The 23716-nt window shown below is 37.1% G+C and overlaps 1 protein-coding gene across 2 annotated transcripts in view; it reads right to left on the bottom strand.

Moving 5' to 3' along the window:
- The window catches only part of pparaa (peroxisome proliferator-activated receptor alpha a), a 53700-nt gene extending 30239 nt beyond the window's left edge, over nt 1-23461 (bottom strand). Inside the window, exons 1-4 of one of the 2 annotated variants that reach the window (XM_053508189.1) lie at nt 22528-23461; nt 21441-21505; nt 16728-16776; nt 6833-6935 (exon numbers count right to left, since the gene is read on the bottom strand). The gene's annotated coding sequence lies outside the window, so the exon portion shown is untranslated. The remainder of the gene's footprint in view (nt 1-6832; nt 6936-16727; nt 16777-21440; nt 21506-22527) is intronic. The other variant, XM_053508190.1, reaches the window with a different exon arrangement.
- Between the last annotated feature and the right edge of the window lie 255 nt (nt 23462-23716).

Below are 23716 nucleotides of genomic sequence, written 5' to 3'. Positions count from 1 at the left end.
AATAAAATAAAAATTTTAATTCAAAGCATAGATCAAAAGACGCACATTTCAGTATCTCAGAATTCGATCAAGTAATAAGGGTTTAAACTCATGTCCCAACCATTCTACTATTTACATTATGCCACCTGCAATGTGCTTACACCATACACCTTCTCTGGAACACTCCAACCATTACAGAAAAAACAGACTAGATTGATAGATTAGGAAAGAATGGGTGGGGTGGGGTGTGTGTGGGGGTGGGTGGGGGGGTGGTGTTGTTCATTGCCAACTCAGTCTGACACTTATGTGCCAAAACACTTCAAAACCCCCTACTCAGAGTATAATCTGTCATTAGTCCAGCAGTAAACTACTGTATCTATTATAAACCAACTTAGGTGAAGCAGACCTGCTGAACTACTTTGCCTGTAAATTTTAATCGAATTGTATTTACAGAGAGAAACGTTGTACTCATACCTGCATCACCACTGAGACAATTGTGAACACGATTTCTGATTGTTTTGCTGAGTAAGCACATGGAACAAAGAATTATTAGATCTTAAAACGGCACTTGTCTCTCTGTGTGTATGTAAGTGTGGGTATGTGTGTGTATGTATGAGTGTAAGTGTGTGATTAAAGAGCTCTTTGGCCCATACTGAGATTATTTTTGTCTTATTACTGCTACCAAAATTAACCTACACATATAATATACACAACAACATTACAGACAATTTAAAATAAACAAAATAAAATATACAGAATAAAAACAAAGTCTGCAAAAGGTGATTTTTGGGCAATTCCAGGAAGAAAAAAAAAATCAAATACTTGTTTAATAAAATCACACGTTTTAATTTCTATGCAGCCTTTAGTGACGAATATTGATTATAATGTTATATTATGAAAAACGTTTTTTTTTTTCATTCTAACATTTCAAGTTATCGATTGCGATAGCAAAGCTGTAACAGTTGTATTTTTTTATTTTTGCCATATTTACAATTCTAAAGAATAAAATATTTTAAAGTATATATGGTATTATGTAAAACTACTACTAGTACATATATCGCAAAACGTTAATGCTACAATGATATTGGGAACATTAAGAAATAAAATCGATGTTATATTATTATACGCACTCGTAAAGACAGAATAATTCTTGTTTATTTTTTGTAAATATGAAATTTCTGTAAAGAAAATGTAAAAAATCGAATCGCAATACAGTTCCAGAAAATCATCAGGCTGAGCACATTTAGAGTCAGGCAGCATACGAGAAAGCAAATCCTGTACTCATGGCTTCCTTATTAAACGAAATGGATGCCTCTAGAAAATGTTGGGATGGTAGTAGGGTTTGGCCTGGCCTTACTGTCGTAATGAGTCTTTATAAGGACTCGCTTGAGAAGGACTCCCTTCTCAGCCTTATTTTTTACTGATCGGAAACAAAATAAGCCCAGGAAAGACACTGGATTCTTTGGTAAAGCAGGCAAGTTTTCGTATTCTAAACGCCTGAATATCTATGAGGTAGACAAACATTTTTTTCTTAAAAACCGCCTTCCGATTTGCCGCGTATTTCGTCGCAAAAGATTTAAATTTTATTTGTCCTGATACCGTGCAGAGTTGCATCTCGTTCATGGAATTGTTTATGAAAAACCCATTAGTAAAACCAAGATTAAAAAAAAATACAATGTTTTTATGTTATTTAACGTGCATCGCGAGATGTGCGTACAGACACACACATTCGAATTAAATATATACGAGCCAACATTCAATAACTATAACATACCTGAACTGTGCAAGTTAGGAATTAAATTACACACAAAACCTCACATAAAACTATTGCAAAAAAAAAAAACTTACCTTATAAAAGAGGAATATGTGGGCAGACAGAGGAGATTCAGTCTGGTCCTGAAGGCCTGTGTTCAGGAAGATACAGAGAGAGAGGGAGAGAGAGAGAGGAAGATAGAGAGAGAAAGGAGTGAGCTCTCTTAGAGGAGGCAGGCCTGAGGGGGCCAAGCCAGTCTTTCTACCCCAGCTGCAGCCCCCAGCGTTGGGCCACATGCCTGTCCACCACCGCTGGCATGGGACAAGCAGGCCCTAGCCACAATAGGAGGCCATGAGGCTCATCGGTGAGGCGCGTGGGTCGGCCCGTCTGCCAGTTAACAAGTCTTTGAATGAGGAATGTTAGCAAACAGGCAAATAGAATGTCCGTTGCATGCTAATGATCCAGCCAGTCCGCTTGCAGCATTGGCCCGGGCCTATGAATAATTCAGCAGGCTGAAACCGAGCTCCCTCCCCCTTTAACCCCCTCCCCTCCACACCCCATGCGTCTGAAATGCCTTTAGTGGATGGAGAGAGCGCACGAGGGGAGAGAGAGAGACGGCGAGAGCAGGCGAGACGGAGGAAAAGTATTCCAAATCTCAGCTCACTCACTAGCTCACTTCCTCTGCCGGTGCATGCTGAAGGTCCACTTTTACATCCAGCTGAATAAATACGCAATGTCACGCTCACATGTATGTACACACCCCGCTCCAAATCTGCTCTTTCGTTTCAACATGCAACTTATTGCTTGCGATGGAGGCATCTCTCACTCATTGCCTTTTTATGTCTTTTGTTTGGAATTGGCATTTGTCCCAGAAAAAGCTCCACCACTGCACCACCCTCCTGCTCTCCTTTCAGAGAGAGAGCGAGAGGAGTGTGAAAGAAGCACTGTATGTGTGCGCATGAGAGAGTGAGCAAAGGGAGGGTGAGAGAGAATGCAAGAGAGAGAGAAAGAGAGAGAGAGAGAGAGAGGGCGGTGCTTCAGGAATAGAGCTATTGGCACTTCCCTTCTCTGAGACATGCAACAAGCTGGAAGACCACAGCCATTTTCAAACCTCAGCATTACGAACGACCATCCGAGAAACTTGAGCAACAACCACAAACACCTGCACACCAGATCCAAACAAAACCAGCCAAGGGAGAAAAAGGAATCTTCTCTTGCCTAAAGCCGTAGAAGAGAAAGTCACTTCGTGCTTGTTTAAAAAAGAGACGGGAAAGCTGATACTACAGTTTATAACAGCTACAAATAGCGGTAGATGTGCAACAAAATCGTTAAAGATTGAAAGAGATAATTGACAGTTAAAAAAAAAAAAAAACAGCAACGACAAAAGCAGCAGCAAAAAAAAAAAAAAAAAGAAAAAGAAATTAGTCTTCACAACTGGTTGGAGACATAGGGTTAAAAATCCAGAGAGTTGTAAAAACCCTCCTTCTCTTGGCACAGACAGCCTGAAGGGGAGGATCTTACTGTAGAAATAGCAGCAGACGATTTTTTCTCTTTTTTAGCTGCGTGCTCTCTCTCCCTCTCTCTCTCTCTTGCTCTCTCCGTTCTACTACTCACATGCGGTCAAGTCTGGAAAAGGAAGGGGGGGGCAACTATGGTAGAGAGGAAGCGAGAGAGAGAGAGAGAGACAGAGAGAGAAGGAGAAGGGGATGATGAAATGAGGGAGTTGCAAAGAACACGGCCGAAGCAGCTTTTTATTCTTCACCACAGCCAGTGAGAAAAGCCACAGAAGAGAGCGACAGCATTGAGAGGGAGGGTCAAGAAAGAGTGGAGAAAAGGGTGACACAGCCTGTAGTTCTCATATGGCCTCGTCACACACTCCCACATAAAGTTAACTATTCAAACGCAGTTTTACCTTTCATCTGTTCTACATGTGAAATCGAACTTTTAATCATTTTGATATGGGTTCCCCCCCCCCCCCCCCCAATCTACATGCATTTACACACATTTCTAGAGGACTGGCCATTTTTCGTCAAGGGATGGTCGAATCCATCGGCATTTCAAAAGGGGGAAAATTTCGTGGTGCAAAGCTGTTAATATCGGGACGCTGGCTGTAACAATTCCAAAGCATAAGAGATGGATCCAGGATGGTGCCTGACAGCTTTCCCTGTTTGAGTTTGTGTTTGTGAGTAAGTTACTCATCAGTGTGTATGACTTTAGTACCTCAGAGCCCCCCCTCACACTGTACTTCCACCAATCAGAAGCTAAAAGAAAGGCTGCTTTGCTAGAGGTGAAACAGCTGCTGTCATTTGCAGAGAAAACTTCTAATGCAGGCCCCTCCACACCAGCACACACACACACACACACACACACACTTAACCAACACCACAGCTAAAGCACAGCCTACCTGAATCACTGCCCAAGGTTGAGAAGAGTTTCACAGAAGAAGACAGGGGGGGTTATGTGGCTGCAGTATTAACCAAATCACACCCGCCGCTGTGACATACTGTTCTTATTTGGATCACCAAAACTCAGACTTGAACCAAATTTAAATACCGTATTCAGACCTCTGAAGCACTTCTGGGTGTAATGCGCAAATAGCGCTTAATAATTCTTCTATGAATCACTTATCATTTAAGCACACATACACACGCACACCCAATTGTACTTGCGCAAACATATACATGCATCTTATATTGGACTTTTGTAGTTTGTTACTACAAGATGAAGAAGTCCTTAATATTCCCACGTCCTTCAAAAAATGGGAGTTTCACATGCTCGTAAACAGAGGAGCCTCGGGACAGAGAGGGCTGTCGGACACACAGTGATTCTGTTGCTTTTATTGCTTCATTGTGTTTAGCTGACTCTAATCACAGAAAAGTTATCAAAAGCCAGTGCAATGTCCACCTAGAATATGTACGCAAAGGGTCCCGTTGTTGCTCTTTGAGCACCCCAATCCTTCTCTCACACCGAATCTCACACTCTCTGGCAAGGAGGAGGGGACAGAAAGTGGCCGAACCACTTCGGATCTCTCTCTCGCTCTTTCCTTGCTTCATCCTATTCCACCTCTCCGAGATTTTCACCCTTGCATCTGCTGCTCGTGCTAACCGTTCACTTGAGACAGACTAACACACAATCAGTCAGTGCCAGACACACGCCACACCTTCAAACCAATAGCAAATCTGGCCCGTGGAGCACCACGTGAGAGCATGACGGGTAAAATGGAAAGTAAGCACTTCTAGTTTTCATGCGACAAAAGCAGATAGCGCCCTTACTTTGGCAAGGTCTAGAATTGTCTGACGTCACCTCGCGCCACGTCTCTTGTCCAATCGCAAAATAGGAAAAAAGGACCAGGCAGGTTTCACACGTGCAACAGCACTACAGTGGCTAAAGCAAAATGGAGACACATTTGAAATATTGTGACTAAGCAGCGGTGATTCTGTGCGACGCTGTTCTAATCTGCTGCTTGTTTACTATTTAACCTGTGTCTAAGGAGCTCGGGCTTGGCATGTGTGCAGTGTTGTACACTGCAGAGTTCACTTAAGGACACAATTTTGGTTTTGGGTTGACTGCCAACTCCCAAACAGTATGCTGCTCTATAAGGCATATCGTTCATAAGACCGGTGAACTCAGAGCACTACTGATCAAACGCCAATCATAACAAACTCTTTATGATACTTTTCATGGCACAACCTCAGGACTGTTTCATGCACCACCACAAAATTCATTTATGAAATGTTCAAGCAATCTAAAAACTCTTTTTTACCTGAAGGTCCAATCTCCTCGACTCTTACTGATAATGGCTAGTTTTTCAAATTTGTTGATTTCAAAATAAATTGACGTTGCTCACATTTTTTTAATAGGCATCAATATTAAAAAATAAGCTGATTATTTACAAGCCTACAAGCATTCAGTTAAGCACAAACCATTACATACAGTATGCAAAGATATATAATGACTGATGCTTTGGTTTATTGTTATCTTTAAAAATGAAAGTAATGCATTCAGTGCAATAATTGAGCAAAGCAAAGAGGTTCATCAGCAACAGGCTTGAATTTCCACTAATGTCACTGTAGCTAGGCAAATGTCCTTTCATTCACAAAACAAAATGGCTGATGCACTTCCAAAGACATTAAGGGACAAGCACAGAGTAGTCGTTTCAAATAATACACACATAAATAACATAGAAACCATACAAAATGATGTGCTCTTGGTGCAAAGGGACAAAATGAGGATGGGTTCTCTGTTGAGTCTGGTTCCTCTCATAGTTTTTTTCTTCATAATTTTCTAAGTATTTAAGTCTATACTTTTTTTCTGTACATGTTCTATTTTATTCCAATAAATTTTTAATTGAAATTCTGTAAAGCTGCTTTGCGACAAGGCAAAAGCGATATAAAAATAAAACTGCATTTCTTTTTTCTTTAGATCATTCAGGCAGGAATTATGAGACTTTGGGGCAGTGGGTGCACCAACAAACATTTATTCCGTTGGAAAAAATATATATATCCACAACCAAGCACTAAGAGTAAGTATAAAGGTTTGTTAAGAGTTCCAGGCCAGCTGTGTAGTATATTGTCTGTTTCAACTGGGAGGATTAACGGAAACCAAAAGTTCTAGGCAAGTTTACTTCCAGATCTGGCAGACAAATAAGCACATGATTAAACAAATTTGTTACACAGATAAAAGTACTTGAACTTTTATTGTTGGCACAAAGTGATCCTCTAAATTTCTGGTTCTAGTTCAGAAATCTGGAATAAAAGAGGAGCATAAAGCATGAATCCACAAATCAGTGGCCAGAGTATTATTAAGCCCGTAACACTACCTGTCCTGCTATGTTCAAATTCCAATATTAAATTTTAATTTAATATTGAACATCATGGAAAATGAAAACTTTGGAAACAAATATGGATACAGACATATATCAAGGACCATTAAGGGCAATAAAATTTTTAAATGCCATTCATTAAACTTGAACTAACTTTTTATTCAACACTCAATGCTCAGTAACAAGTTGCAACTTCTTATCAATAATTTGCGCTAGAAAGTACTTTGTATAATTAGATTTTTAAAAAGGTGGGGAAAAAATACACCTTTTACACTCACCTTTCACTCCCCGGCTCTGCTGCAGTGGTAGTCTCTCCTGGGGCCCCACGCACACGTGTCTGCAAGACTTCTCAATTACAGCTGTGAACTTTAGGGTCAGCCTCTGTAGAGAGAGAAACAAAGGGCATGACCCTGGGGTCAGAAGTGTTACACTAGGAGCAGGTCGGCCCCCATTCAAGCAGAGTGTACTGTTTGCTTTGTGAAGGTAAAGACCACTAAAACACTGAGTAATAGGGATTAGGAAGTGATCCCCTTAGGGCTGTCACTCAGAGCCTACACATGACCTGACAGCTCCCATTAGGAGCCGTAAAGCCAAGCACTTTCACCCTTCTGTCTCACAAAGCTGATGAGGGCATTCAACACCACTCACACAAGCACCTATTTAATATAGAAGAACTTAATAATAATAATAATAATAATAATAATAATTATTATTATTATTATACCATCACATTTGTAAAAACACCTAATTTCTTTTTACTAAAACAATCCTAAAAAGAGAAATGCAAGAATTAATATATATTAAATTATTACACATAAAAATTACATTATATAAAAAATAAAAAATAATTTATTATCAAAATATAAATCAGAAAAGGTTATATAGTGCCATCAAAGAACCATACTCAATACATATGTTCTTTAAAATAAATTTGCTAATTTACTATATTCTGTAATTATATAAAAATACATACAAATATTAAGATGTTGCACATTAACAGAAAAATCCCAAAATTCTTAAACAATCAAATTTTGATGTAACATAAATGAAAAAAGAAAGGGAAAAAAATTAAGATGCTTTAATTGTACATAAGCACTGCTGTAGAGCTGTTATATCAAATGTTCATCCTATTTTATTAACTACTTAAAAAAATAAATTTAAATAAATTATTTTATAAGGTAATATTATAAAAAAAATAAATCAATAGCATTTTCCACCTCAACACCTTGTCAATTTGTCAGTCAGACAATGAGAAAACTAAAAATATTTAAAGATATAAATACCTATACATTTCTTTAAAACTACTACCAGTAATAATAATAATAATAATAGTAATGCTAATAATAATGTACTTATTAAAATAAGAAAGAGATGGCATAAAACTGTGATTTGGGTGAAGTAAAATGACAGTACAATGATTTAAAATAAAAATTATTGGACTAATACAACTTTAGCACTGTCGCCTTGCACCTCCAGGGTTCGGGTTCGATTCCCGCCCATACTCGATTCCTGCCTCTGTGTGTATGGAGTTTGCATGTTCTCCCCGTGCTTGGTGGGTTTTCTCCGGGTACTCCGGTTTCCTCCCACAGTACAAAGATATGCAGGTTAGGCGAATTGGTGTTCTCAAATTGCCCGTAGTGTATGAATGAGAGTGTGAGTGTGTGTATGTGTGTGTGTGCCCTGTGATGGATTGGCAACCTGTCCAGGGTGTACCCTGCCTCGTGCCCTAAGCCTCCTGGGATAGGCTCCATGTTCCTGCGACCCTGAATACAGGATAAAGCGGTATAGAAGATGAGTGACAGTGAGTAATACAACTTAAGAATATCTTGTTCTAAAAGATTTTTTATGTGTTTATCAAAGGAAAGTATTTAATATGAGAATAGATCAGTTTTACTTTGTACATTAAGAACCAATTGGCATTCAGACACAATTTTGAGAGGGTGGGGCAGGGCTGCAGTAGAACTCTGAAACAAAATGGAGCAGAGTGAGACAACATGGCGGATCCCCCCCCCCTTTTTTTTAAGTGCTTCTCGATCTATAAGCAAGCAGCATAAAAAATTACAAACAACATTATGAATTATTAATATATAAAAGGAAAAAAGTATGACAAGGGTAAAAAAAAAAAAAAAAAAAAAACTCCATTGCAAGATGAAGCAACATAATTGTTCACCACTCACAGCCAGAGTATGCACGAGCAAGCTCTGGTGCTTGCAGAGGGACGAAAAATGTTTCTGTTAACTATTAATAGGTCTCGTTGTTAGAGAATCTTCAGCATTTCTTTTTTAATTTATAAATTAATAGGCAATTAATTCATAATGAATATATAAAATAAAAGTTGTTAAAGTGCCACAAAAACCTTCTGAATTCCCAGGATTGGATTTCTTTTCCCCCACCAAAATACAAATGCATGTTTATATCAATAATTTGAGAGCTCTAATAATTTTAACAATTTTAGGCAAAAATTAAAACAAACAAATTATGTCCATGAATGACTTATTTTAATTGTAGAAAAATAAATCAGTCTTGTTTTATTATTTATAGTTATAATCAATTTTAAGGCAGAATAAAAAAACACACACATTAAATACAGTACACACAACTGTAACATCTTATATTAATCTGATAGAAAGTAGAAATTTTCCTTAACAGAGCAAGTGCAAAGACAAGTTATAATTTAATAAAGTTCGACATTTGTCACATGTTTTTGATTTTATTTCGTGCTAACCGAGGATATTAGAAATACATTTAAATGAATAAACTAAAATGTTTTTTAAGATGACTTTCCCTGTAAAAGATCTCTCTTAAAAAGCATAAAGTCTCTTGATAATAAACTCTGGTTGAAAGAGACTGAATGTGTTCTTTATTAAATCCAAACAAATCCATCAAAATGATCTTCCCCCTTTTTCCCACAGTGCAAAAATGCTTTAAGCTTCATGAAGTGCCTTTTATTCCTGATATTTTGTGGAAAAGATAATGTGTTCTCTTTTTCTCAAAAAAGTCCCTAGCGTGATCAGCAAAATAATTAAAAAAAAATTCTCATCATGGTATATGATTGTTTTGATTTAATATTACATTAATTAATTTAACTTAATTTTCCTTTGAAAACAGAATGTTTAGAAAAGGAATGTGAACACATCTTTAAAATGGATGTAAACTTTAATCAAAATTTAAAATTAAATCATTACTGTATATGTGTATGTTTTCAAAGCATGGTCATGTTTGTCACATGTTCAGAAGATCTCAAGATATCTTAAGAAAACTCACTTGCAGTTTTGTGCACAGTAACTACAATTCTCTGAATTTCTGTATTATTACTCCACAAAATACATCATTAAAACACACTTCAAATGCACATTTAAGTTTTATATGAAAATATTAAAATCTGTGCAGAATATAAATCTCAAAAAAGGTGAGAGCAAATTATTATTAAAGAATGAACCATAAATCGTAATGATGATTAAATGATTAAAATCCAAAGCAACAGCTTTTATTCGTTCGTGTCTCATTATTCGTTAACTGTACACAAACACACACACACACACACATATATATATATATATATATATATATATATATATATATATATATATATAAATAATTATTTTTTTAATTACAATTTATACAACTGTCTGACTTAACAACATGAGTGAAGAGCATGAAAAGCAGACTCTTCCAGAGGCGTGTCTTTGAGTCCTTACTTTGTATTTTTCAATCACTTTTAGAATTATCAAAGACTACCCTATGCTGCTATGTTTTTAAAGGGAGATTATACAATCTAAATGTTTTTTTGTAAGAATAAACTTACTTCAAATAAAGCTAAGATTGTTGTAACTCTCTCTCAAAAAAAGCTGTATATATATATATATATATATAATTAAATCCATAAATATTTAGCTATTTGTAGGGGGCACATATTTACTTTTGATTTATATTATCTTGGTATTTGTTTTAGGTCAGAAATAAATATACAGAACTCAATTCTCAGACAGACAAAATTCAGTTGTGCATACATGACATTGCATATGATTCCAAACACAGAAAATATCCATCTTATTTCTCTTATTTTAATTATTTTATTTATTTATTATTATTTTTTTTTTATTCTCTACATGCGTTACCTTAAAAGTTGAGATAACAGGCCAAAGGTTAAAAAGCTCAGATCTGAAGTAACGGTAAAAGCAAGTACATGCTAGTGCTAATTTGCGCTGAGAGCACGGCTCAGTGTCTAGAACCTTCTTTGGCGCACTAGGATTCAGGAGCAGAGCTGATTCTGGGCCATTATCCCAAACAGTCATTAACTCTGGCTCTTCCAAAAGCTCAGGAACAGGGGCAGTTAAATAAGTAAAAGAGGAAAGGTCACTTAAATTATAAAAAATAACAAATCTTCCTTGAAGAATATGTATACATATATAACGAATTACTGATAATACAGTATGTTTAAATAGTCCCAAAGAAATAATACAGAGGGAGCACACAGGCACAGTATTAACTAACTTCTAAAATTTCTATCACACATCATTATTTTAAGAAAAGATTGTGCAAATATTTTGTTTAGATCTTAAAACTCAACCCTACCGTTATATATAAAATCGTTTATGAACTTGCAAGTTCACTAACATTTCTAAAATATTTACCTTTTCTAAATATTAACATGCTCATATTTAAAAAAAATTCAAAAGAAGTGGAAATGTATGATTCTTCTTTTTTCTTCTCCTTAAATAAATTCCGATTATTTGTTATTCTGACAAACATTGTTCAGTCCCGTACAACTTGCAATATTTTTTTTTAACTAGAAACAAACAAACAAACAACAAAAAACACTCTAATAACAATTCCCTTATGGAAAAATGCACAATAATTATTAACGTTTCTCAAAGGTAGTGTGATGTTCAAAACCATTTACTCTTATATCTACCTGTTTTGCCAAAGCGCCTGTTCATCCTGGTCTGCTGGCGACAACTGCTATTTTACACGGAGCGTTTTTCATCTTTGTGCATGCAGGCCAGGTCTGGAGGTGTGTGTGTGTGTGTGTGTGTGTGTGTGTGTGTGTATGTGTGTGTGTGTGTGTATGTGTGTGTGGGAGAACAGTAACAGAACTGGCCCTTAAAAGGCTCCAGGCCTTTGTAGCTTGTCCTCACATGTGCCACGTCACAATCCAGTAATATGCACAGAGCGTCAAGGATTTGCCCCAGTCAAGCCCTCCACACCCAATCCCCAACTGCCCACGATATTATACCTACCCATGTGGAGCGGCACACAGGAAACGGACTCTTTTACAGGAAGATCAGACCTTCGCACCCACTTAGCTATCTGGTGCAATCCACCCATCAGATCGTTCAAAAAGTTCAATACGACAATGTTTGGGTACCAGAGATGAAACAGGCACATGTATAGGAAAGGCGATGTAAAGCCATACAAATAATGGTCCAATCCTTATACAAATTTCAAACAGGGAAGCACCCATATAACCCTTTTGATATATAGGTTCGCTCGTACATCAGACATCGTACAAGCATATTTAATAAATGTCTGCTCGTTTCACCATGCTAGGCAAGATGCAAATCTGATTATCACTTTTGCAAGTATGCTGCACTTGTCATTCTTTCTCAAGGGCATTAACCCCATTAAATATAATTTTAAAGGGACAATATAGGTCAGCAAAGGAGACTTGTAATTGCAAACACGTTATCCTTGTGTCGTCTTTTTTATTATTTTATTTTTAATTGTCTTTGTGGAAGCACTTTCCCGGTGGGAATTCGAACCTTTATTAGGATGAGGTAAGAATGGTGTAATACTAATCTGTTTCCTGTCCCTGTCTTCAATGTGCATTTGTCGTAGCCAAATTACAACAGGATACTGTGACCTTCATTTCAGCTCGTAGTGTCCAGATATTGTGTAATAAATATAACTGGTGTTGATATAAAAAGTATTTTAAATCATCAATATATATATATATATATATATATATATATATATATATATATCAATTTAAGGTATTTTGATTTCAGGACTAACTAGATTATAAAAGCCCAGTAGAATTAAAAAGGATTAAAAACCCAGACTCTAGACTCTACTGTGGTGTACACTGCAATTTCAGCTCACAGTTTCTTCTATTTGGGCCTTATTACTAAGTTATTCAATGTTTTCAAAAAGGCAAAGAATTTGGGAAAAGAATAAAACCTAAAAGTCATGAAATAGGGATCGTACATGGGTATGTATAGTTGGTAGAAATGTCAATGTCTGATCAACTATCTATCTATCGGACCACACCTACTGTTCCCTAAAACTCCCCAGCACTATATGAGTTCTGAAGCGTAAAACACTATATGCTGTGGTGTGCCTCGGGAAAGGGGTGGCCATGACGAAGGGTGCTATAGATGCCAATAGTCATGAGCATGCAGGCCGCAACAAAAGCAGCCTTTATGTTGCATGCATGCAGATAAAGGAGCCCCCCTTTTGTCCTGGGTTTCACACATCTGACCATAAGAGAACCGGACAGTGACAACCACGGGGTACTGCAGAAGCACAGGGACAGACACACACTGCCTTCCTGTGGCCATGTGAAATGCATATTGTATCTAAAAACAACCTTAATTTTTACCTTTATTTAGTAAAGGCAGAATAAAATCATAATCCAAATTGTTTTTAATTTTATACAAACTTTGAAATCCATTAGTGTATAAAACTGACTGCATACATATTAATGTGAAAAACTATATTACTTTATAATCCAGTGATCATCTAATTGCATATGGAATAATCATTACATAGACAGTGCCCCTTTAGGTAAATGATTACTAGGAAGTATGAGTAGGTTAAATGAGGCGAAGCTGTGATAAAGGACATATGGAGGGCACAGAGTGAATGCTCTAGGGACACAGTGTTCACAGTGGGATTAATTATGGGGACCTGAATCTTCAGGTTGTGTCTACGTCTGCGTATCTGAAAAGCTGTGTGTCAGCACTGCAGCCATTCAAACTGCTCACAAACACTTCTGAATAGAGTCCACTTAATCAGGTATGCTCCCTCCTTTCTCTCCCTCCCTCCTGCTTTCACGTTCTCTCAGTGCAGACATACAAACACGCATACATGCACACACATGAACAGCCCCTAATAGGCATGCTGAGGTGTGATAATCAAATTATTCTCAGCATTCGTTTGGGGTTACCAGGGGCCCCTTTCCAGCAACTTATCCCCGACGGGGAGTAAATCACTCTCTAGACATCTGAGGTGTTTCAGCACAAACACACATAAACACTTGCACATGCTCACACACACATGCACCAACGTGAAACGTTTTCCGTGAGGTGGAAGATGAATTGCTTAAAAGAAAGAGGAGTGAGTTCCTTTTCGCACGTTACTTCTTCTCGAGCCCATCTCTATTGACCTGTAAACCTTTGTGACTGGAACAAATGCAAATGGCGCTGACTTGCTCACACAAACTACTAAAGAGCTATTCAAATGAGCCCCTGCCAACAATGCGGCAGCGGCCGACCCAGGGAGCAGTGGCAGTCTGCAGGCTCGGAGGCCCAGTCTGGAACAGCCTGATCCATCACACAGTCAGACCCAGAGCAGCACACTCGCATTACTGTTAATCCTATACCTAAAGCCTCAAACAAACACTTCTCTATATGAACCAGCACTTTCTTTATGCTCGAGTAAAAAGCCTCTGTTGAGTGACAAACAGCTAATGATAACTTCTTTTACTGGTGAATTATATTAAATAAAGAAAGTATGCATTGCCTCAAACACAAACATAGTCACAGGTGCTTGAAGACGTTCATAAAATATTAAGTCATTATGCAAGCTTTGAAAGATATATACAATTATATTTTGCACTGCCTTGTGTGTCTATCAAAAAGAATCAAAGTTTTTTTTTATTTATTTATGAATGGATGCTTTTATAAAAGCATGTTTTCTGTATATTGCACCCAGCCTCAGGACCCACTCAACATTAAAAAAAATTCCAATAGTTGATATACCTGGCACTGGTGTCCATACTGTATACACACAGTATATGGAGTACTTGTATACCTACTTCAACCTAGATAACAAATATCAGATATGATACAAATCTTAATAAAAAATAAATAATATTTTTATTATACAGACTAGCACAAAATTTCGGATCTATAGGCATTTTTCCTTATAAAACTTTAGTTATTTGTCTTTTTATTTCAAACACATCATAGCCTCAAAACTAACAACAAAGAATCACATTGAACAAGACCAAACACCACACAAGGGTTTTTTTTTTTTGTCTCGTTTAAAGTCCCAGGACAGTCATGGCACTAACGAAGGAAACGATTTCTCCATGTACCATCATCAGTTCTGATACATTAAGAAATGTTTAACCTGTACTCAGTAGTGTATACTGTACACAAGTGTCGTGTAGTCAGAGCCCATCCATTTGAACAGTAATACAGTTATACTTTTAAACATATTTTTGCCTTTCGATCTCGCCCCTTTGGCCACTTTGTATATTTTTTTAAATAACTTTTTATTTAAAAAAGAAAAGAAACTTTATTTAGTTTGCATTTCAATAAATTTTTTAAATATGAGAAATAATATTAGAATAACAGATATGAAATAGGGGAATAAGCTGTATTTTCAGTTAAAATTTCTTTGTAAAAAGTACGATGGTATGTTTGGTTTCCTTCCTACTACATGATGGGCAGCCTTTCCACTGTGGGTAACAATATGAATAACCACAGGCATTATGTCTGTCTAGTGTGTTGAAAAACTGCTCTCTTTATATTGAGCCTTGAAAACCTTTAAAGCTTATCAAGGCACTGAGTCAGTGCTTTGGGTCAGTGGAATTTATGGCCACAAGTCTAATACAGGACGATAAGGGTCAAATGATGTCATTCAAATAGAATGTATAATCAGCCACAAAGCTAATGTTATGCTGATGGAGTGAACGCCACAGAAGTAATATAAGTCACAATTAAAATTGCCTGTAATAAATATTTAGTTATAATCTTTTTTCCCTTTTTTTATCATATTTCTTATATAACAGATTAGGCTATCTGCTGAGTGATCAAAAAATAGTCACTTGGAAAGTAAAATTTATTGCACAAAGCAATAAATACTCTGCTACAGTATACAACGGTAAAGTAAACAAAATTGAAATAATTTCTACACTAATTAAAAAAAAAAAACACACACATTTAAAATGCAACATTTAACTTCCAATGTCTATCTCTCTCTGTGAGAAGAGCACCAGCTGTGCGAGAAGCATCCCTATGTAAAAAACAACTCCCTTCCCCTTACAATACACATGGTTTTGCCATTATCAGAGCTCCTACCTATCTCCGCTTTATCCTAACATGAGACTGAACCCCAAGAGACAAATTATACGGAGTATAGCAACATCTGGGAGACACCTGCAAATGGCACCAGGCCTGAGGGTCATCTGCAGCACACAAGCTGATGGTCAGATGATGTGAAAGAGATGGCAAGATAATAGAGTGGTCTGCAAGGGTACGACCGAGACTCCACCTGTCTGGCATTGTCACCATGTCTGGCATTCTTGCCCTCCTCCTCTTTCAACCCTCTTGCACTCAGGAGAACTGTAGATGAAAAGTGCTGTGCTCTAGTTTGAAATTCATTTTGGGGTTCAGCTGCAAGCACATTACAGAACTGTGCCTGATAAAGCAATAATCTTGTTTGCCAAAAATAGGAGTGTTTTGAGGAAGCTATTTATAGGCTGGCAAGTTTAAAAGAAATATTATAAGGGTTTTGGATTACTTACATTAACCAGATAAGATCGTAAGAATAATATTGCTAATAAGCTTTAAAAGCATGTACAAACAAGGGACATAAAAGCGTGGTAGCTCTAAATTGTAATTAGATACCAGTAACTCGTTTGCAACAATGCCAGACTGCAATGTCTAATCATGCCAATTAATGGCATGCAGAAAATACACATATATTATAGAGTGATGCCGTGATTAGAGTAAAATGGCCGCTGCATACCAGATAGCATGTTTATGATAAAAAAAATAAATAATTGTTTGCACTACATTGCATTTAATAAGTCAGTAAAATCGAGTTTATCTTCATACAAATGGAATATTATGAAGTAAAGTTGACGCAAGCATAATTTTTTTGCACCGTTAACAGTAAAGTATTCTGATATTGCCTGTTTTCTTACTATTGATTGTCTCTTACCTGTATCGTGATGTCATAGATAAGCACCTCACCTAGCAAATCTTCCTGTCTGTGGACGATAAATAAAGACAGGACCATTATGCATCATTTAGACAAAGATTCCAACTATTTAAAGGAGAATCTACAAACAACTGGCTTACAGTGTGTTTACATATTACTATGTGATTTGTTCTTAATTTTTATCTCTCCGAGTCGTAAAACAGGATAAGTGCAGTTAGGAATGTAGAATGGAACGAGAAGGCGAGAACCTTCTAACAGGATTCATGAACTTTCTTTTAACTCTGGACTTCGGCTACTCACTGTAGCCTAAAAAATAGATGTTTTCTTGGCAGTGTGAAAAAACTGCAACTTCAGCCAAAATAGACAATAAAGCAGTATAGGGAGCTAAAACACATGCCAGATTGCAGAGGGGCGATTTAGAGAAGAGGCCCAGCCTCCTCCCCCCACAAACCCCCCTCCCCACCCAAAAAAAAAAAAAAAAAAAGATCCACAGTGGAAAGAAAAGCCTTCTCCCTGTCCTCAGATGAACTCGAACATGAGCTTCCTGTTAGACCCTGGGAGGAAACACCCAGCGCAGCAAACTCACACTCACAGAGGAAGGCCTTCACTGCTGAATTCTTTACTGCCTGCAAAATTAGGTCAAGCACTTAAGAACTCTTTGCTTAGAAACAAGTTCGACCTCACTCGTTTTTCTCTCTAGCAGATGCATATACATGTACAGACGCATATGCACACATGACACGCAGAAATCTCCCGCATGCAAACGCAGTATGTGATGCAATGTCATAGGTAAACCACATCTCACAGATAAGGAGAACATGCATCACACTCAGAATCTGAGTGGCTTATTTACTGTTCCCTTCCTTGTAATGCTTGGTAATGATCACCGCTGCCATCCAGCTCGATGTAGACATGTTCCTCCTGCAGTTGCAGTCCTGTTCATACTCATATCTTTACAATTCCCTCAGTGCAAGTGTCAGCCTATTATAGCCCCATGCACATATGACACTACTACTCACACACCCATAAGTGGGGCTGAGTGCAAATGTGACAGGTGAGCTGTCATCATCGTTTTATTTTTTTTATTCACAGCTAGATTTTAGACGTGGTAAGCCAAGGTAAACTGGATTGCAAAGAGGCCGATTGAGGTTTTGCAGACTTAGATCTAGAATTCTGTGTCAAACTATTATCCTGGAGGGCCCTGTTCCACATGTTCCTGATAACACTGTAAGCAGCAACCTTGAGCCATATCAAAGAAATCATCAGATTACAGCACCGAGGCCAGGTTATTTTGACACATTACATACTTGGCCTCCATTTTTTGGTGAGCAAGTTTTTTTTTTTTTTTTTAAGTGAACAGGAAGCAGTGTGACCAAGAGCAAAAGCAGGGGAGCAATACAGAGAAGGTCAGAGAGAAACAGAGAAAGAACACAGCAATAGCACGCCAATTTTCTGTCATCCGTTGCTACAGAGGAGAGTTTGGGGAGACATTCCTGTGGGATTGACAGTTTGGTATGGCCAGAGCTCCAGCAGCTAGTCGTGGAAAGACACTTCCAGTGCACACACAGCACAAATTCAGCCAGCTGTACTGCATGCTCGTTGGCCTCGGTCACTGTGTATCGCCCTCTCCAGAGTTCTCACACAGGTTCCTTCGCTCTGAACTGCCAGCATATATTAACATATGAAATGTAATAAACAATATCCAAGTTAAAAACTAATAAACTTAATCTGCGAGTCTTCTTAACAATATAAATGGAACCTGAAACAATGCATCTATGAAGGCAATCTGAGTAAAAATTTATCTCCATGCATTAAAATGCAATAAAATATTTTGGCAGCTCCTAGCATAGATTTTTTTTTAATATATCAAAGAGATTGTCATTGACAAAAGATGTAAACTGAAAGCTATTGTTTGGCAAACAGAGCGGAGCACTGACTGGCAACATTAATGTGAGTGAAAACCGATTGTAGATATGTCAAAGAGCATGTCATCTTGCTGGGCTGAAATTGCACTGCTGAAATCATCAGCGCTTTTGTGGTCAAGCCACTGGCTTGAAAGATAAATGGACAGAAAGCCATTTTTTTTTAAATGAGTCCTTAGTCTCTTTGTATAAAGTATTTGCATTAATTATATTAAATAATAGTCTTTTGCATTTTTACTAAAACAAAAAACTACATACCCAAGACTAGGATGTAGCTCAAAGTGTAACTTCAACACAAAAGGAAGGTCTTTTGGCTGCTTATGGACTATTTTGTTCACGTATTCCCCATGTAGCATTCCATATTACATGCCTTACGGAGTAAGCATATTGCTTAATATTTAATTAATGAAACAGTCTATATAACGTATCTCTACAATTCTAGTGATAAACCAGAGAGTTAAAAGTATGATTATTACATTGATAACCACAAAATTAAAAGCATTATTATTACATTGATAACCACAGAGTTAAAAGCATGATTATTACATTAGTAATCTCAGAGCAGCAGGGTAAGCCTCCACGTGGTACACAAGAATGATACAGGTTATAATATGTCTGCGTATTCAAAGCATTTTTTTTCTCTTTTGGAAGGTACACTTCCTTTGTATACAGTTAGTGTGTAACAAATAATAATAATAATTATTATTATTATAATTATAAAAATTAATTAAATAAATTGTTACTCGATAATAAAAGATTCTCCTTTATCTTGCACTTTTGTAAAAAAAAAATTGTTCATAACATATATAATATATAGGTAGACATTTTATCCAATGCTTTTCCTGTAATGTTTAAAAAAAGAAGAAGTGTTATCCATAATTTTTAGATAAACTTCATTTTAATAAGATTCTATCTGCTGGCCAATCATCGCCCAGAATAAACCTGTGACATAAGTGACTGTGGCCAATCAATGTCTGTGTCCTTTTAATGCTCCAACAGAACAACCAAAGAGAGCAGACTCAAGGTCCTAATACTGTAAGCACGAGGACAAAGAAACTTTTAGCTGTAGATGTTCTACTTTTGTTTTTGTTTTTTTTATTACAAAGTTTTTAGCAGTAACTGCCTTTAAAATTTTGGGCAATGATATTTTTTGTGCATCACTGTTTTCTACATGAAATCATTGTACATATTGTAGAAAAACAGTAAATTACAAAAAATGACTTTAGCTAGGATTTCACAGACAGGTCCAAAAATAATCAAATAAGCATTTGACAAATATTTTTGACGTGACTTTTGAGCGATACTCAAAATGCCTAATAAATTGAATCTTACAGTGTAACAAACTGAAAGTCAGCTAGTAGATTTTAAAAGTGTTTGTAGGGATTGTGTTGTGTTGCACAGAAATATGTAGTGTGCATAGTATTGTAAAATTTAATAATGTAAAATAAGTCAAATATATTGTTTAGGTACAAGTATTCAAAGTTTTACCTGGAAACAGCTTACAGTTCAGTTCTTAGGGAGTAAGTTAAAAATACTTATGCAGAAGTGTGTATGATCATAATATCTTCATAAAGGTCTTAAAAATGTCTCTTTCTGCTGAGTATTCCCGCTTATTAGTTATTTACTGAGATTCATAATAATTTTAATGAAAAACAGCCAGAAAGAATATTATAAAACAAAATGATACTTGAGCTTCCCAAGAGAAATACAGTATTATCGATATCTGGCCAATGTTCAAAATTCCACTTTTTACACTTCTCACAATTTTGATAATAAAAATTTTAATTAACCTCCAAATGTAGCCCTTGTTAAGCCAAAAATTTGAAGCTAAGGACTTCAGAGTTTTGCTGGCTGGAATGTAAAAACATGATAGCGTATCTTTATTTATTTGTTTGTTTGTTTATTTAAATATTTATAAATAAATAAATAAATGAATAAGGCCATTGAAATAGGATGGCAGATCTCCTTATTTTTATTGCTGTTGTGTTATTCACCTGAAGAGTTTTATAACACACACACACACACACAAACACACACACGCTAAGTAGTCTTCAGGGTCCACACTAATGCACGACTCCATAATAATCCATCCATGACCAAATAAGCCAGGACAAGCTCAGACAATCTCAAATACACTTTCACTGAGGCTCAATAACGCTCTTATAAAGCCCATGCAGGGTGTAGGACATTCGTAGCGAATGTAAAAAGAAGAGGATAGCATAGTCAGCCAGAACAAAAGAGGAAAAAACAGAATAAATTTATATCATCGTCAGAATGGTGCATGCGATGAATCTGCAAGCAACACCCAACAAAGGCCTAGAGAATGATAATGAACATACTGTAGTGCATGCACATGTGTACATATATTTGTGTGTTTGGATTTTTAGAAAACCTCTCTCAAACATTGATTTGTTAGTCGAATAGAAATAACCGTATAACACCCACGCATCACACCTGACTTATGAATAAATACCAAACGTTAACAATAAAAGAAAATATGTTGATTATTGATAGGAAACAAAAATGACTTGTTTTGTTCCTAACTCACAAGGAACATAGGAAATAGCTTTACTGCAATAAGCCTCCATAAAAATATTACGCTTATAACAAGAATGGATTAAAACCTTAATAAATTCCCAAACTCAAATTCACCTTACTAACATTAGTACTGAGTCGTGATTAGAGTAATACTCATGCTCATCTATTATACCTTATCAAATAATATTAGATTAAATGTTGATGTGTGCTACAAATAAAAGTTATAATTAATAAACAATCAGGAAAATCTTACCTGATCAAGAAGCTGGCGAACAGCAAAAGGGCTGCATGTACAAGGTTACGCCATTTTAAGAACCACTGTTAGACAGACACACACACACACCACAGATAAAAAAAAAAAAAAAAAAAAGATCGGTTCTTACTTACTACATGTGAACAAATCTACCACAGGAACTTCGCTAGAACCCAATGACGCTAGTTTAATTCCAAGATTATAATTATTGTCTACAAATTTTACCATGCAAGTTCAAAAGCAAAACCTGAGAAGTGCTGAGGTTCAAGCAACTTTTTTTTTACTTAATGACTGCAAAGAACAATCTGTAAACTAGTCTCCCTTAACAAGAAAACAATTCCTCGAGCAACCTCTTCTACCACAAAGCTGCAGGATAATTAGTCGCTGAAAAATACTAAAAAAGCCACCATGAATGTAGTCTTAGTAAAATAAATACAATGGCTTGTTGGGCTAGTAATAAAATATTGTGGCAGCTTGCAGCCTAGACTATTGAATGTCTCACATGCAATAGCTTATTTGGAAAGAAAACAGCTCCATTACAGCTTATAAGTACACTAATCAATTGCACACTGATGTATACCAGATTTAGACATCATTTGGTTAAGAAGATATGTGCCCTTAAACCTCTTTAGTACAGTTTGATTAGTCTAAAGAAACCAAGCTATGAGTCATTATGACTAAACACCAAACCAGGCCACAAGAATATGATCTTTTAGTTAATGCACACACACACACACACACACACACTCCATAAATCAATGTTTTTAGTTACAGAAATAGCCAAATCTACTAAATATACGTTATTTAATTTGATAAGATGTCCTTTTTTATTAGACTATGTGGCATGAAGCTGTACACTGGTACACTGGATAGAAGGTTAACAGCTTCTTTGCTTAAATAATATCACCTTTGTGGCTGATGGAAATCAACTTTGATTAGTTAATCGATGCACAATAAAATAAACATCACGGAACGCTGTAGCAATCTCTCTTTCTCTCTGAGCCTAAATAGGTAAGTTGGTCATGTATGTTATTACACAAAAATATATATAAATATGAAGAAAAAAAAATCAAACAAACAAACTTACACATAGGCGTTGTTTCGGCTCCGACGAGCCGGTTTTTGGAGTTCAAGTTCAAGTTGAAGAGCGAGGAGGAGAGACAGAGGTAGCTCGCAGTCTCCAGGCGGTGGAGAGCTGTCATTCTTCTCCATGGCGAATTCCCGTCGTCCCGGTTACTTTTGTTGAGCGCGAGCTCCTCGGCAACGACGGAGACGAGCGCGAGCGAAAAGCACAGCGATCCGCGATCTTAAAAAAAAAACAAAAAAAACACACACACAAAACAAAAAAACGCCTACGACATGACAGACGTCGAAAGATGGTCTCTTTTAAGGACTCTGGTGTAGGAAGAAAAAAAAACGCTAGCTCCGTTTTTCTTTTTCTTCTTCGTCTTGTTTACGTCCTCGCGGCACCCGCCAGACCGGCCTGACAGCGTGCATGTCGCTCGTGAACTAGATCACCCGAGTTCAACTGAGGTGAAGGGGGATTCACAGCGAGCCGTTACACAAGAGCGGGTATATAGATAGACATGCTATTTCCCGCAATAAAAACGCACACGCCGTGCTACAACCGCGAAGCTCGCGCACTGCGAGACTCTCTCAGTGTCACTGCCTCGCACCGAGAACACACTTCGGTGAATACACCGGGAATAAGGCGAAGAACCGGGCTCGCAGAGCAGCCTGTCGCCATTTGGTCTGCCTCTGGAAAAATCCAAACACGACGTTTCAGCTGAGCACCAAACACTCCAAATCCCCTCATATTAAAAAGCTGCGTTTCAGTCTGAGCTATTCCAGGAAGTTTGTGCTAAATCAAGACTGTGAAAGTTTCAATAGTGTGTGTGTGTGTGTGTGCTAGGCTCATTTATTCCATCGTGCGAACAAACAAACAAACAAACGTTTGCTAGCTAAATAGAAACTAAGTCAGAATTAGCCTGTTGAAATGTTAAGGTCTAATATAGCCAGGAATCCACTATAATGAATGTGGAGGGGGTGGTGGGGGGGACAGTTTTTTTTTTTTTTTTTTTGCTACGCCCCAAACAAGTTGCAGCTTTACTGTAGTCTAACACATGCCTGCCTCCTGAGAAATAAATAAGCTTCAACTCTGTGACTCATGCAACGACGCACAAAATATTAAAGGAATAATAAAAAAAGAGCAGGGCTCGGTTAGGATGAAATCTAATCTCGGCCGAGTCTCTCACTCTCTCTTACTCTCTCTCAAC

The sequence above is a fragment of the Clarias gariepinus genome, chromosome 12 (genome assembly GCF_024256425.1).
Source record: "Clarias gariepinus isolate MV-2021 ecotype Netherlands chromosome 12, CGAR_prim_01v2, whole genome shotgun sequence".
NCBI classification, from domain to species: domain Eukaryota; kingdom Metazoa; phylum Chordata; class Actinopteri; order Siluriformes; family Clariidae; genus Clarias; species Clarias gariepinus.
Note: the sequence above shows the minus strand (reverse complement) of the source record. Positions and strands in the feature narration are given on the sequence as shown.